At 38.1% G+C, this 13,948-nt stretch overlaps 1 long non-coding RNA gene and 1 pseudogene across 1 annotated transcript in view; one reads left to right on the top strand and one right to left on the bottom strand.

Moving 5' to 3' along the window:
- The first annotated feature begins 282 nt into the window (after positions 1-282).
- Positions 283-1,285, top strand: LOC104871950 (annotated as a pseudogene).
- A 6,544-nt stretch (positions 1,286-7,829) lies between these two features.
- The window catches only part of LOC104871952, a 48,395-nt gene continuing 42,276 nt past the window's right edge, over positions 7,830-13,948 (bottom strand). Inside the window, exon 3 of the long non-coding RNA XR_783012.1 lies at positions 7,830-7,890. This is a non-coding gene — a long non-coding RNA (uncharacterized LOC104871952). The remainder of the gene's footprint in view (positions 7,891-13,948) is intronic.

Raw genomic sequence — 13,948 nt, 5'->3', positions numbered from 1 at the left:
CTCTCCTACAACCAGATAAATCCATTGTTTTTCTTTCTACTTCACTAGTTAATCTTACTCAGTTTCCGTTCCTTTCTTCTCCGCTTCATGCTAGAAGGTTTTAGGACTGAGCTCTTGGTTTTCTTCTCTGTCATCACTCACTCCTTTGGAGAGCACATCCAAGCTATATATGCCAGCAGCTCCCAAATTTACAATTTCAGCTCCAAACTCTAAATTTCTACCAACTACCTATTGAAAATCTTCAACTGGGAGAGCTGCAGATTCACACCCTTGACAGGGGCCATGGTGCAGCCTGTGAGAAATAAGACACCAGTCAATTACTCACAGTTTGAGGATTCCAAAAGCAATGATGATTTTATTTCTGCATCTGTACCTTTAAGCAACAAATCCAGAATGGCACCGAAAGAGTTAAAACAAGACACCCCAAAACCTAACTTGAAGAATGTGCAGAAAGAAGACATCCTTACTGCAAGAGAAAACCCCTAGCAAAAGATGACTTTCGATGTCAAGATCTTCCAGAGAGGCTTAGAAGCTGCTCTAGCTTTGTCAGTGAGGGACCGTCCAGTGGTCACCAATGATGTGCAGAGGTCTCAAGATAAAAGAGTTGAAAAATATGGCAAGAATAAAACAGAAATAATGAACAAGTCTCTGCATATCTCTAATTGCAGCATAGCTGCGGATTATTTAGATTTGGACCAGATTTCCGAGGAAGGTGTTGCCCAGCGTGTTCAAGGGAAAAGAAAAGCCTCATCTAAAGCTCAGCAGAGGAGGACTCAGAGGGCAGTGATGGCAACAGTGCTGATGACACCGGCCAGGCGATTCAAGCAGTGAAGCTTCTGAAAATGACTCTGATGTTGATGAGAGTAAAGATAATGAGGAAGACTTCACTGTGCAAAAAAGTAGAGTAAAAGAAAATAAAAAGAAAAAAGTGAAGGTAAAATCCCCAGTAGAAAAAAAAGAGAAGAAATCTAAATCCAAATGTAATGCTTTGGTGAGTGCAGGAGACTCTTCTCCAGCTACAGTCAAATCAGAATCCCAGTCCTCACCAAAGCAGGTTTCTTCTTCAGAGGCCAGGAGGCGCCCCTTACAGATCCACAGACCTTCGGCTAAAATCAAGAGACGGAAGTGGGTCCCTCCATCGGCATCCGGAAGTAGCAGCCATAACAGCAGCCCCCTGGGAGGCATGGCCACCGCCAAGTCCCCGGTCAGTCTTCGCCTTGGCTTATCCAGATTGGCCCAGGTTAAACCTCTGTATCCAAACGCCACTAGCAGCCGAGTGTGGTAACAAAGAAACATGCGAGAGGATCAGTTTTGCAAGTGTGTTTGTATTTGATTTGTATTTATCATTGAGGAGGGTACTGTCATGTAGGGGAATCCTTTAACATATCTGTAAATGGTCTTTACCCGTTTTAAGTTTATGTTCTCTGAAAAGCTCTTCAAGGCTTCAGGAGGGGTCTCATTTCATTCGTTCTGAAGAGCATACTGTGTTTTCTTTGTATCAAAGTCATTGCCATTAAGTGGTGGCGGTCTGACGTGGAGGAGGTCCGTATCTTCGGGTGCTGTGATGTTCCTTCCTAGCTCTGTCTATTTATGACCCCTGTGGTTTCTTTCAGGAGGTATTTTGGAAATCTGATAAGCTATTTAAACTACATTGTCAGTTTTATTGCAAGATGTTTTGTACTTTGTCCAAATCTTAGAGTAAGAATTAGAACTATTTTACATATTCAAATGGTTACTGCACTACGGAATGTATACCCTATTCGGAAAGAGATGGTTATTGTATAGCAAATAGAATTTAATGACATTTTACAAATTCTTCACAGTCAAAAATCTTAAATAAAAGTGAGAAAGTTTTGAAAAAAAAAACAAAAAAAGAAGTCTTCAACTGGATGTCTAATAGATGTCTCACGCTAGCACACTGCAAACTGAACTCCTGATTTCTGTCTACGTCCATTGCACAAACATTCTGCCCCTATAGACCTCAGTTCTTGGCTGATAACACCTCCACCCAACAGCTGCTCAAGACAAAAACCTTAGTGTTATACTTGACTCTTATACTCCCCATTTACTCCACTAGGAAAAAGCTATTGGCTATAAGAACACCACCAAGAGAACAATGTATCCAGAATCCAATCCGTTCCTTTCTCACTTTTACAGCCACCACCCTACTCAAGGTGTATTCCTTCTCACCTGAGATGCCCAATGGCTTCCAAAATGGCCCCTCTGCTCCTGTCTCTGCTTCCTAGAGAACCAATCCCCTGTAAACATCAGTGATTCCATGCCATTGTTATCTTTAAACAGAACTATAATGACTACTCATTTCCATCAGTTACAAACAGAAGTCCTCCTAACAGCCTCATTTCCTACTTTTCCCCCTTGCTGACACCTGCCTGCTCCTTAAATGTCTCAGGCTCTTTGAACTGGTGTTTCTCTCTTCCTACACTACTCTGCCCCCAGAGAGCCACCTGCTTCCCTCATCTCTCCAGTCTTTGCTTAGCTGTTCCCTTCTCAGTGAGTCCTGCCCTGAATGTACATGTAATACTGCAACCTCCTTCCCTCTAGTTCTGAGTCCTCTTTTCTATATCATATATTATTTTCCTTTTCAGAAGCATTTATCACCTTCCAACATGCTATGTCATTTACTTATTTATATTATTTTTCCTCACTGCATATGTTTTCACACACAAACACACACGGGGTAGCATTTTGTTCATGATATAAACCAAGTGCAGAGAACAAAGGCAGAGAGTCAATACTTCATAAGCATTTATGGAGTAACGTCCACTAATTGTCCCATTCTACTTTCTGAAGTTTTGCATCACTTTTCACTTTTTAGACTGACTTTCCTCAACATCTCTAGCAATGAGTACTTCTCTTCCTACCTACAAGCTTCAATATAAAACCCGCTCCCACGGGAAACTTTACTATATTTCTGACTCTCTATTAGCTGCAGGTAGGTATACACTTTGTCAAGACTTTTTTTTTACTTAGCTTCTGTGTTTGCCAACTCTGTAAGTCTTAAATCGTGCATACATACAACTAAACTCTCAGTTCTTTACTTCACAAAAAAATCTCATTTTGAAGCGAGACATGCTAGTGCATACTTGTAATCCCAGCATTCCAGAGGCTGAGGCAGGATCGCCGAGAGTTTGAGGCCAGCCTGGGCTACACAGTGAGTTTAGGGACAGCCTGAACCATATATAGTGAGACCCTGTCTCAAAAATAAATACATTTCATTTTTAAATTTTTTAACAATTTGATTCCTTTAAATATATTACATTACCATTTAAGTAAATAGCACAGTATAAATGTTCAGTCTCTCCTCTATTGCTGCAGGCCGAGCCTAAAGATGGTCCTTCACCTGATCCCTTCTCCCTTTCTCCTCCAACACCGGATAGTCACAAGACACAGTCTGTTTGACCAAGACTGTAGACCCTGGATGGCACAGCCCCAGGAGACAGTTACGTTATCTATCCTTCTTCCTTTTTCCCTTTCTGTGTATGCCAGAATCATGAGATAATCACGTTCAGCCTAGGCTGCGTGGGCCATGTGGAACTAGTTACCCTGCCTTCTCTCTTGTTGGTCCTACACTACAAATAAAGAGCACACTGGACATCAGCTCACCAGCTATGGTCCCACCTGGTCCCAGCTATAAAGCATAATTTTGGTAGGTTTCCTTCTTCTTGGTATTTTTAGATTTTCTTCATCTCCCACTGCTCTCCCCAGCTTCGGACCCTATGCTGTGCAGGTTGCAGCACTCTATAGATTATAAAAAACAAAATTAAAAAGTACAACACATCAGGAACATTCTTAGTTTTGGAAGAACCATAGCCATTGGAATATGTAAGTGTCCCGTGCCTTTCAGAGATGATGAAAAGGAAAAGAAGAATACCAGTGAGTTTCTTGGCTGTGGGTAAAGTAAACACTGAAAAATTCATGAGCTTTCTTGGACAAGAAAGTCAGAATTCACTGTTATGGGTTGAATTGTATCTCCCAATACATGATGAAGTCTTAAGCACCAGTACCTCAGCATGAGACCTTTTTGGTAAATAAGGTGAAGTCAAGTTAAAATAGTCCTTAGGGTAGGCCCTAACCCCATATGACCTGTGTCTTTAGAAAAGGGGAAAGTTAGCAGGGGATTTAGCTCAGTGGTTCGGCAGCCTGCCTCGAAAGCACAAGGACCCAAGTTCAATCTCCGGTACCAAAAACAAAGACCAGAAAAGGGGAAAGTTTGGGCACAGAAACAGACACACACAGAAGGAAGATGACATGAAGACATGTGGGGAAGAGCACATGAAGTTGGGGTAAGTGGATCCAATGAATAGCTGTGGCCACCAGAAGCCAGGATAGAGACATAGAATCAATCTTTCCTCAGTGCCTTCGGAGGGAACATGGCCTGCTGACACTTGGATATCAAGATTTCTGGCCTCCAGAACTAAGACAATAAATTTTGTCATTTTATGGCACCTACTTTGTGTCTTGTTGTCACAGCTGCCCTAGGAAATTAATACACTCAGTGTTTGGAGGCTATAGATTGAGCTGAGCTGAGCACTGACTAGATATCCATGGTTTAAAATTATTCAAGTTGCAGTATGTGCCATGAAACTGAAGTTCTTCAACTGATTGCATTTTTTCTCAAATGACTTACTAATTATTACTTTATAATCATTTCACTGATAAAATGCATCATTGGAAATAAGGGAATTGTCTTTTCTTTATATCCCAAGAGACTATCATTCAAAGCCTCTATAACTTCTCCAGGCAAGCTGGCCCTCAAAGCTGAAAGTCAGAAAACATTGCACATTTAAATTAGTAAGTGTATATTTAAAATGAATATACATGAGGGAAGAAAATTTGGAAAATTATTCAGCTTTTCCCGTTAAAGCTCAGTTTGATCTAATCGGACCAAATTTTTTTAAAATTAGGTTTGACTTACCTAGACCAACTAAATGTCTCTAGTCCCTTACTTTCTGGGTTATATACAATTAACTTTTTGGCATTGGTAACATGGTCCAAACCATATTCTAAGGGGAAAAAAATAAGAGTTACTGTTCTAAAGTTTATACTCTATATATAAACTCAGCTCAGTTCGCTGGCAGGCTGAGAGACTGGGGTTATTTAGATCTTTCCTAGGTGTGAGGATGAGAGCGAAATTCTGGGCAGGAAGGATTTTGAATTGCCTTCCTACTGTGCTTTCAGAGACCCACAGACATCTGTCCAGTCTCATTGCTTCCTTGAAGTAAATATCAAGAGCTCATTTTTGGGCTGGGGATTTAGCTCAGTGGCACCATGCCTGCCTTGCAAGCCCAAGGTCCTGAGTTAGATCCCTGGCACCAGAACAGAAAAAAAAAGAACTCATTTTTTTCCATAGGTTTGAAAAGATAATAACTAATGTTTAATCATGCCTGTCAGATATTGAGTATTTTTCAGTAAACTAAGAATCATAATTAGGAAATCAGAGACACAAATTATTAAGACTGTAAATTATAATAATTGTAGCATCTATTGAGCAGTTTTACTAAAGTGCTAGATTTTCCTAGACATTTTCTCTAACCATCAAAAAACTATGCAAGGAAGATGTTATCCATTTTACTGGTGGGGTGAGTGTAGTTCAAAAAGGTTTAAAAAGGCTAAATAGCAGGTCAGGATTTAAACCCAGACCCTCCTAGCTGCCAACTAAACCACTGAACATCTGGAATTACAAACATCCAGTTTCCATTATATTCCAGAGCTTTATTTGTAATTGTCTTTAAATTTCAGAACCTCATAGATTGGTATTTCTGTTATTCTCTGTCACATAAGACGGGACAAGAGCTCAGAAATGACAAGGGACTTGCTTACGTTCTCAGAGCTAGTAGACTATGAACTGGAGTCAAATTCCAAAGTTTTTCAATAATAAACATAACTTCCTCCACTGAGCACAGTTCTAAACTATTTAGAACTATTACACCATTCATCCTAAGAGGTAGGCAGTCTTCTTGTTTCCCATATTAGGAAGATGAAGTTAAGAGAGATGACAACGTTTTTGTGTCACAGAGTTATCAGGTAGTAGGGCTGGAATGCAAAGTCAAGTCTGAGGATGGATGACAAGCCCCAACTCCTGCTGCTGCACTAGGCTGGCTTGCCTGGGGCATGGAAGTCATTAAGCCAGTGTCTCTGGAAACACTAGGCTCATTTTCAAGGGCTTACTAGAGCAAAGGTGAACATGTGAGGCAGCCTTCAGATTAAAGTAAAACAACTGATGGCATAGCAACAAGTAGAAAAAATATCATCCCAGGTTAGCAGAAGCCAAGATCGCATCATCAGTGTACAGAGCAACAAGCATTCACTATTTTCCAAATATTTCTATTCTTATTTAATTTGTATAAGGTGAATTTCATTAATTTACATAAATGAAAGCAACAGTAGAAGGAAGGACAGATATATTGCAAGAGATGAGCTAGGTGTCAAGGAAGAGAAGCCAATGTCAGAAATTTATATTTCTTTTATTCATTTTATTTCATTTTCAAAGGTTCATCCCTCGTGATAGCGACACACGCGTGTGCACCAACTGCCTTCAGTGACAGAATTCCCCTCCCCGCCTCTAGCTGAAATTCTAGTTTGGCAGGAAATGAGGAGGAGGTTCCTTTGGAATTCAAACTACTGCCTTCAAACTACTTACTCTTTTCCCTTCATAGAGAACCTGGGACCCTTCTGCCAAAAAGGCAAGGAAAAAAGTAAGTTTACAAGACAGTGCTGTCGAGTGTTACAAAATGTCTCCACCTATATTCTCTCATTTGAACTTCACATCAGCCCTGAGAGGTTGACAGAATCTCCGCATAATCCTCATTTTACTGACAGATCTAAACTCTGATTAAGTCACTTGTTCCAGATCACAAGGCCCGTAAAATGTAGGCCAGAATCCAACCAGCTATCCTGTTACAAAATCTCAGGCTCTTTCCACCATCGCACATGTTCTAAACTCCTTGAGAAATACCTGTCTCTCACCATTCCTAGCTTTTGGGGAACCAGTGCAAGCTAGGGCTCTATTTGTCACCACTCTAAACATAGCCTCTCTTCCCCCATTTCTCACTGACAGTGGGCATCCTGGGCCCTTGACTTCCACCAATCCCTCACTAAAACATAATCTACAGTTCTTCTAGGCCTAAGTGCCCAAGGAAACTGAGGGATACTTTAACAGACTCTTCACTTTTGTAGTCCCACAGTAACTACGAAGAATCGGGCTGATGCTGCCAGTAATAATTTACTGAGTTTGGATTATATGTCAGGCACTTTACAAATGTATTCCTCTCCAAAACATTCTAACAATGGATATCAGTAATTCCAAAATACATAAAGTTCTTAAAACATTATTCCCTAATCATATAATTCTGACCTGAACCAACACAGGATTTTAATAATCTCTACTTATCCAATTAAGCTGAACATTTTACATTTTACTGTCAAATAGCTTAACTGTGTTGATTAGAGGGTACCACTCTGAGCTGTGCAGGGAGGTAATATATTATGTACTTTGGAGTATATGCATTTTTCTTTTTTGGTTTTTTTTGTTTTGTTTTGTTTTTTGTTTTTTGTTTTTGCAGTACCAGGGATCGAACTTAGGACCTTGCATTTACAAGGCAGGCATAGCGCCACTGAGCTGCATTTTTTCTTTTTAAAATAAAAATGATCTGAATTCCAAAACACATCAGGCTATAAGGATTGCAAATATCCTCACTTTTCAGATAAAGAAGCAGATTCAAAAAGACTACAATTTTATTCCATATCCCTCTGGGCCATCAGAGCCCTTTTGTAACTTATTAGTCAATATTTATTATAGGTTAAATTGTGTCCTCACAAAATTCGTACTGGATCCATAACCCTCCATGTGGCTGTATTTGGAGGCAGGGCCTGTAAAGAGGAAAATAAGGTTAAATGAAGTTCTGAGGATTAGGTCCTATGCCAACAGGGCTGGAACCCTTATAATAAGAGTTGTAAGAAGAGGAAGAGATGCCTAGGTTCTCTCTCCATCCATGCAAGCACAGAGGAAAGACTTCGTGAGGATATAGTGAAAAGATGGCCATCTACAGGCCAGGAAGACAGCATTCACCAGAACCAACCCTGGAACCTGGATGTTGGATAGCTAACCTCTAGAACCTCCAGGGGAAAAATAAATGTCTGTTTTTTAAGCCACCAAGCCTGTGTGCATATGTGTTATTAAATGGAAGCCCAAGCAAACTAAGGAAACTAAATTTCCTTTTAATTGGAAACAGTATAGCTATTATATCTGGTAATAAGCTAATATTTGCATTAAGAAGTCCATTTCAACATACACCCCCTTTCTCACTGTTTTACATGCAACTGGCTTGTAACTGAGCTGCAAAAGCTAAGCCTGTATTTATCATCTCTTGTTACCCTGTCCAGGTTTTAGTGAGAACAATTCAGTAACACTCCTAACAACGACTTACTACATACTAGGGTCTGTTTCTAGAGTTTTACACGTGTTAACACATTCAACCTTCAGGGCAATCTACTATTTCCACTTTTCAAATAATGAACCTGAGCACAGAGAGGTTGAGTATACTGGCTAGCTAGTAAAACTGATAGAGCCAGCATGTGAACCTCAGCAGAAACCAAACAGACACAAATCCTTTCCTTCAAAGTGTTTATAGGGAGGGGTAAGGACAGAAGGTAAACAAATAAGCAAATTATATAGGAAACTAGATCAGAAATCCACAGGGAGAAATGAAGTCTGAGGACTTAACTACTATACTACATAGCCTCACGGTTAGTAGAATGCCAAGTCTTCTTTCTGTTGGACTAAATATACTGAATAATAGACTCCGGAGTAATCAAACCATGCCCATAAATGAGCACAGTTGTTTAAAAATCATAAGAACTACTTCCACATATGACGAATTAACAAGGATAAATCTGACCAGATTTACAGATATCTGAAAGAATTTTTAAAGACTTGCCAAGGATTTAGCTCAGAGGCACTGCACCTGCCTCGCAAGCTCAAGGTCCTGAATTCAATCCCCAGTATCACCAAAAAAAAAAAAAAAAAAAAAAAAAAAAAAAAAAAAAAAAAACAGGCAAAAAAGGATTTTAAAAGACTACATATATGATGCAGTAGTTCTCAAAACACTGAACATACAGCGATAAAGAACAATAATTCTCAAGATATAAGAAATAAATGAGGTGAAACCCTATGATTTACCCACTTGCTGACTTGAGAGAATTTGCAGCCACAGTTCAGGAAAGGAGAACCAAAGTAAGCTACTAAAGCTGAACTTGAAGTGAAATTATAGCTCTAAAAGCCTCTACAAGAAGAAATGTCTCAAATCAGTGACCTCAGCATCCACCCTAATCTAGAAACAAAAACAAATTCAACCCTCGGTAAGCTGAATAAAGGAGATACTAAAGATCAGAGTTGAAATAGCAAGTGGAAAAATAATAGAGAAAATTTGATGACATCAAAACCTGATCATTTAAAAGGGTCGATAAAGTTCATAAATCTCTAGGCAGGCTAATCAGGAAGAGGGAGAGAGAGAGAGAGAGAGAGAGAGAGGGAGAGAGGAGTGGGGAGAGACTGGGAGAGGGGAGGGAGAAGGAGAAAGAGAGGGAGGGAAGGAGGGAGAGAGGGAGAGGGAGACAGAGAGAAATAGAGAGAAAGAGGAATCAAATCACCAGTATCAGTAAAGAGGAAGGGACATGACTTATAGAATCTACATATATTTAAAAAGATTATATGGAAATATTAACAGTAATTCTATGGCAATAAATTCAACAACTTAAAAATACATACTCCTTGAAAGATGTAAATTATCAAAGCTCACCCAAGAATGAATAGTTAGCCTAAATAGTCCTACAATAACTAAAGAAGTTTTTTAAAAAATCATCCTGGACCAGATGACTTCACTGGTTGATTCTACCAAATATCTGAGGAGGGGGGATGAATTCTGTGCAAATTTCTTCCAGAAAATTGAAGAAGAGGGAATAGCTTCCAACTCATTGTATAAGGCCAACACTATACTGATGCAAAAAACAAACAAAAACAAATTGAGACATTGGAATAAAAGAAAAATTCGAATGAATATCCCTTAGGAACAGAGATGCAAAAAAATCTTTAAAATTTTCAACAAATAGAATCCAGTATATTAAAAATTCACTAAATTGAAATTATCTCAGAATGCAAGATTGGTTTAATTTTCAAAAACCAATCAATGTAAACCACAATATTAATAAACTAAAAAAGAAGGAACTACATTATCATCTTAATAGGTACTGGAAAAAACAATTTGACAATATCTAACATTCATTCCTGATTTTAAAAGAAAAAGGTCTCAGCAAACTATGAATAAAAGAGAACTTTCTTAACAAGATAAAGGGCATCTCCAAAAACCCAACAGTTATAACATCATACTTAATGGTGAAAACAATTTTCAACCTAGACTGATAAATCCTACAAAACTTCATTTCAAAATTGATGGAGAAATGAGGTCTTTCCATGACCAAAGAGCCCCTTAAGATATTCATGGCCACAAAACCAGCACTGTAAAAGAATTCTCAAGGATATTCTAGACAAAGCAATGAAGCCAACAATGCCAAAACATCTAATGAAATAAATACACCAGGTAGGATGAGCAGCTAAGCAGATGGGGAATAAAAAGGAATCTGCAACAGGAAAATGATGCAATGACAGTCCAGGCCTTTCAGTAATAACTCTCAACGTGTACAGTCTCAACTCCCCAGTCAAAAGAAACAGACTGGTAAATTTGACCATACAACAAAACCCAACAGTATGCTGTATAAAAGAAACAACATTTACTCTAAAAAGAAATTCATAGACTAAAAAATAAAAGTATGGAAAATAATATTCCATGTAACAGGAACACAAAACAAGCAGAGTAGCTATTCTATTTTCAAAGTAAACTTCAAACCAAAGCTGATCGGTACATACTAATGAAGGGGACTATTTAACAGAAAGAAATAATCATAAATATACATGAACTGAACACTGGCATATTCAACTTCAAAAAAACAAACACTGCTAAACATAAAAGATCATATAAACATCGACACAATTGAAGAGGGGGACCTCAATACCCCACCATCACAAACAGATCAACTTAAACAAACAAAAAAAAATCAACAAAGAAATATCAGAATTAAATTACACCTTCAAACACATAGACTTAACTGATAGCAACAGTGTTCTACCCAAACAACAGAATACATTCCTTTGTTTAGTACATGTTTGCAGTACACGATGAATGCATTCATAATAAGTAGTCAGTACATGTACAGTACATATAAGCATCTTAGTTTTTTTTACATCCTCTTGCCCACCTCCCTCGCCCTCCATCTCTTGGTCCCCTTACCATTTCTAAAAGATCTGTCTTCCTGTTTCCTATTATCTATCTTTTATTTTGCTCTTTAATTTATTTATACTTTAGGGTTCTCATATAAGAGAAATTATAAAAGATTTAACCTTTTGTGCCGAATTTATTTCACTTGACATTATGGATTAATGGTAAATTCATTCTCCTACAGATGACTCAAATTCATCTTTCTTTATAGCAGAGCAGTACTTCATTGTGTAAATATCACATTTTCTCCAGCCATCAGCTGATGAACATACAGCACTTCCCAGATTTAGCTATTATGGATTCTGCTGCTATAAACATGAGTATGTGTGTATCATTATAATATATCTTTCACTTTAAGGAAGATACCTTATAGGGGAATAGTTGGGTTGAATGGAATTTCTAGTTTTAGTTTTTTGAGGACTCTCCAGACTGATTTCCATAATAGTTGTACTAGTTTACAATCCCACCAAGAATGTATAAGGGTTCCTTTTTCCCTGAAGCCTCCCCATCATTTGTCATTATTTTATTTCTTGATGGTAGTGATTCTTTCTGGAATAAGATGGAATCTAAATTTTGTGTTAATTTACATTACTCTAGTGGTCAAAGATGTTGAGCATTTTTTTGTGTTTGTATTGGTCACTTGCACCTCATCATCTGAAAATAGCTACTCACTTCAGTTGCTCATTTTTCATTAGATTTTTTATTTGGGAGGGCCTAATGTTTTTGAGTTCTTTATGTATTCTAGATATTAATCTTCTGTACAAGGAGTAGTCAGCAAAATTTTTTTCCCATTCTGTAGGTTGTCTCTTCACTCTTTGCTCCTTTGCTGTGTAGAATTCAAATTTAATATAATCCCATTTATTGATTCTTGATGTTATTTCTTTGCAAATGGGGTTTTGTTCAGAAAGTTTTTGCCTACACCTATGACTTCAAGATTTTTATCTATTTTACCTTCTAGCAGGCTAAGTGTTGTTCCTGTTTTAATATTCAGATCTTTGAACCATTTTGATTTTATTTAAATACAGAGTGGGAAATCTGGGTCTGGTTTCAATCATCTGCATGCAGGTAGTTAGTTTTCCCCACACTATTTGCAAAAGAGACATTCCCCTCAGTACATGTTTTTGACCCCCTTGTGAAAGATCAGGTACCTGGATGTGTCTGGGGTTGTTTCTCTATTCACTATTTTGTTCCACTGGTCCACATGTCTGTTTCTGCACCAGTAACATGCTGTTTTTATCACTGTAGCTTTGTAAAATAATTTGAAGTACAAAGATTGTGATGCCTCTTGCTTTGCTCTGGTTAGCCAGGATTGCTTTTGCTATTCTAGATCTGTTCTGGTTCCATATAAATTTTAGGATTGTTTTCTGTTGTTCTGTTAGGAATGTTGTTGTTATTTTGTTTGAGATTACACTAAATCTATTTGTCAGCTTTGGTAGTATGGCCATTTTGCTTACATTGGTTCTGCCTATCCAGGAACAGGGGATGTCTATTTCTCTGATGTTCTCTTCAATTTCCTTTTTCAGGGTATTGCAGTTTTTGTTCTAGAAGTTTTTCACTTAATTGGTTAGGTTAAATTCTATGTGCTTAATTTTTCTTAATGCCATTGTGAGTGGTATTGTTTTCCTAATTTATTTTTTTGGTGAGTTCATTATTGGTGCACAGGAATGCTCTTGATTTTTTGGGTGTTGATTTTGTATCCTGACACATTGCTGAAGTTGGTTAATATTAGGAATCCTTTGGTTGAACTGATATAGGAGATAACTCCCAACCTGCTACATATGAGATGTGCTGAGTTTGTGTCCCCTGAAATCAGAGAGTGAATTCCAAAGGAGAAAGGATGTTAAGAGTAGGAAAGATTTATTGGGGAATAGGAATACCTCCAGAAAGACAGGAGGGGTCACAAGTGGGTTGCTGCTGAGGTCATCTCTAAGAATATTTTATAGGGCAAAGTTACAAGGTGAGTACAACATGGGTCAAACTATAATCAACCAATAAGATTACAATTATAGCCGCTTAGCTAATATTGATCCAATAGGGAAGTGGGGCACACTGCAAGGGCATACAGATGGCATCATTAACCTTGGTTGATAATCTATAGTCTTAGTCTTGTCTTTATCTAAAGTTTTAGTAATCTTAGTCTTAGGTTTAGGCTTAGTGGATGAGAGAGATGATGGTCTGTTTCTATGGCGAACCTAAAAGGGTGGTACCAAGATAGTATAAGCTCAAACTCCCATTCATTCTTTAGGGAAGTATGTAAATCTGGCTATTGTGATTTTTAATCTGGAGGCCTGTCTTCTTCAGATGTGCCTCCAACCACAATTCTGATTCCTCCACTTTTCACTGAATTCTTTGAGAGTCCAGTCCCTCCCTTTCTGCTGGCATATTAATTTTTATTTAACTGAGATGCCTATAATAGAATTTTCTGGGTCTTCCATGTAAGGGATCACGTCATCTACAAATAATGATAATTTGACTTCTTCCTTTCCCATATGTATCCTTTTATTTCTGCCTCTTACCTGATCATCTGGCTAATGTTTCAAGTACTGCATTGAATAGCAGTGATGATAGTGGACTTTTTTTTTTTTTTTTTTTTTTGA

The sequence above is a fragment of the Fukomys damarensis genome, unplaced genomic scaffold, assembly GCF_012274545.1.
Source record: "Fukomys damarensis isolate Sample0158 unplaced genomic scaffold, DMR_v1.0_HiC HiC_scaffold_30, whole genome shotgun sequence".
Taxonomy (NCBI): Eukaryota; Metazoa; Chordata; class Mammalia; order Rodentia; family Bathyergidae; genus Fukomys; species Fukomys damarensis.
The sequence above is the reverse complement of the archived record's forward strand: the minus strand, read 5'-3'. Positions and strand labels throughout refer to the sequence as shown.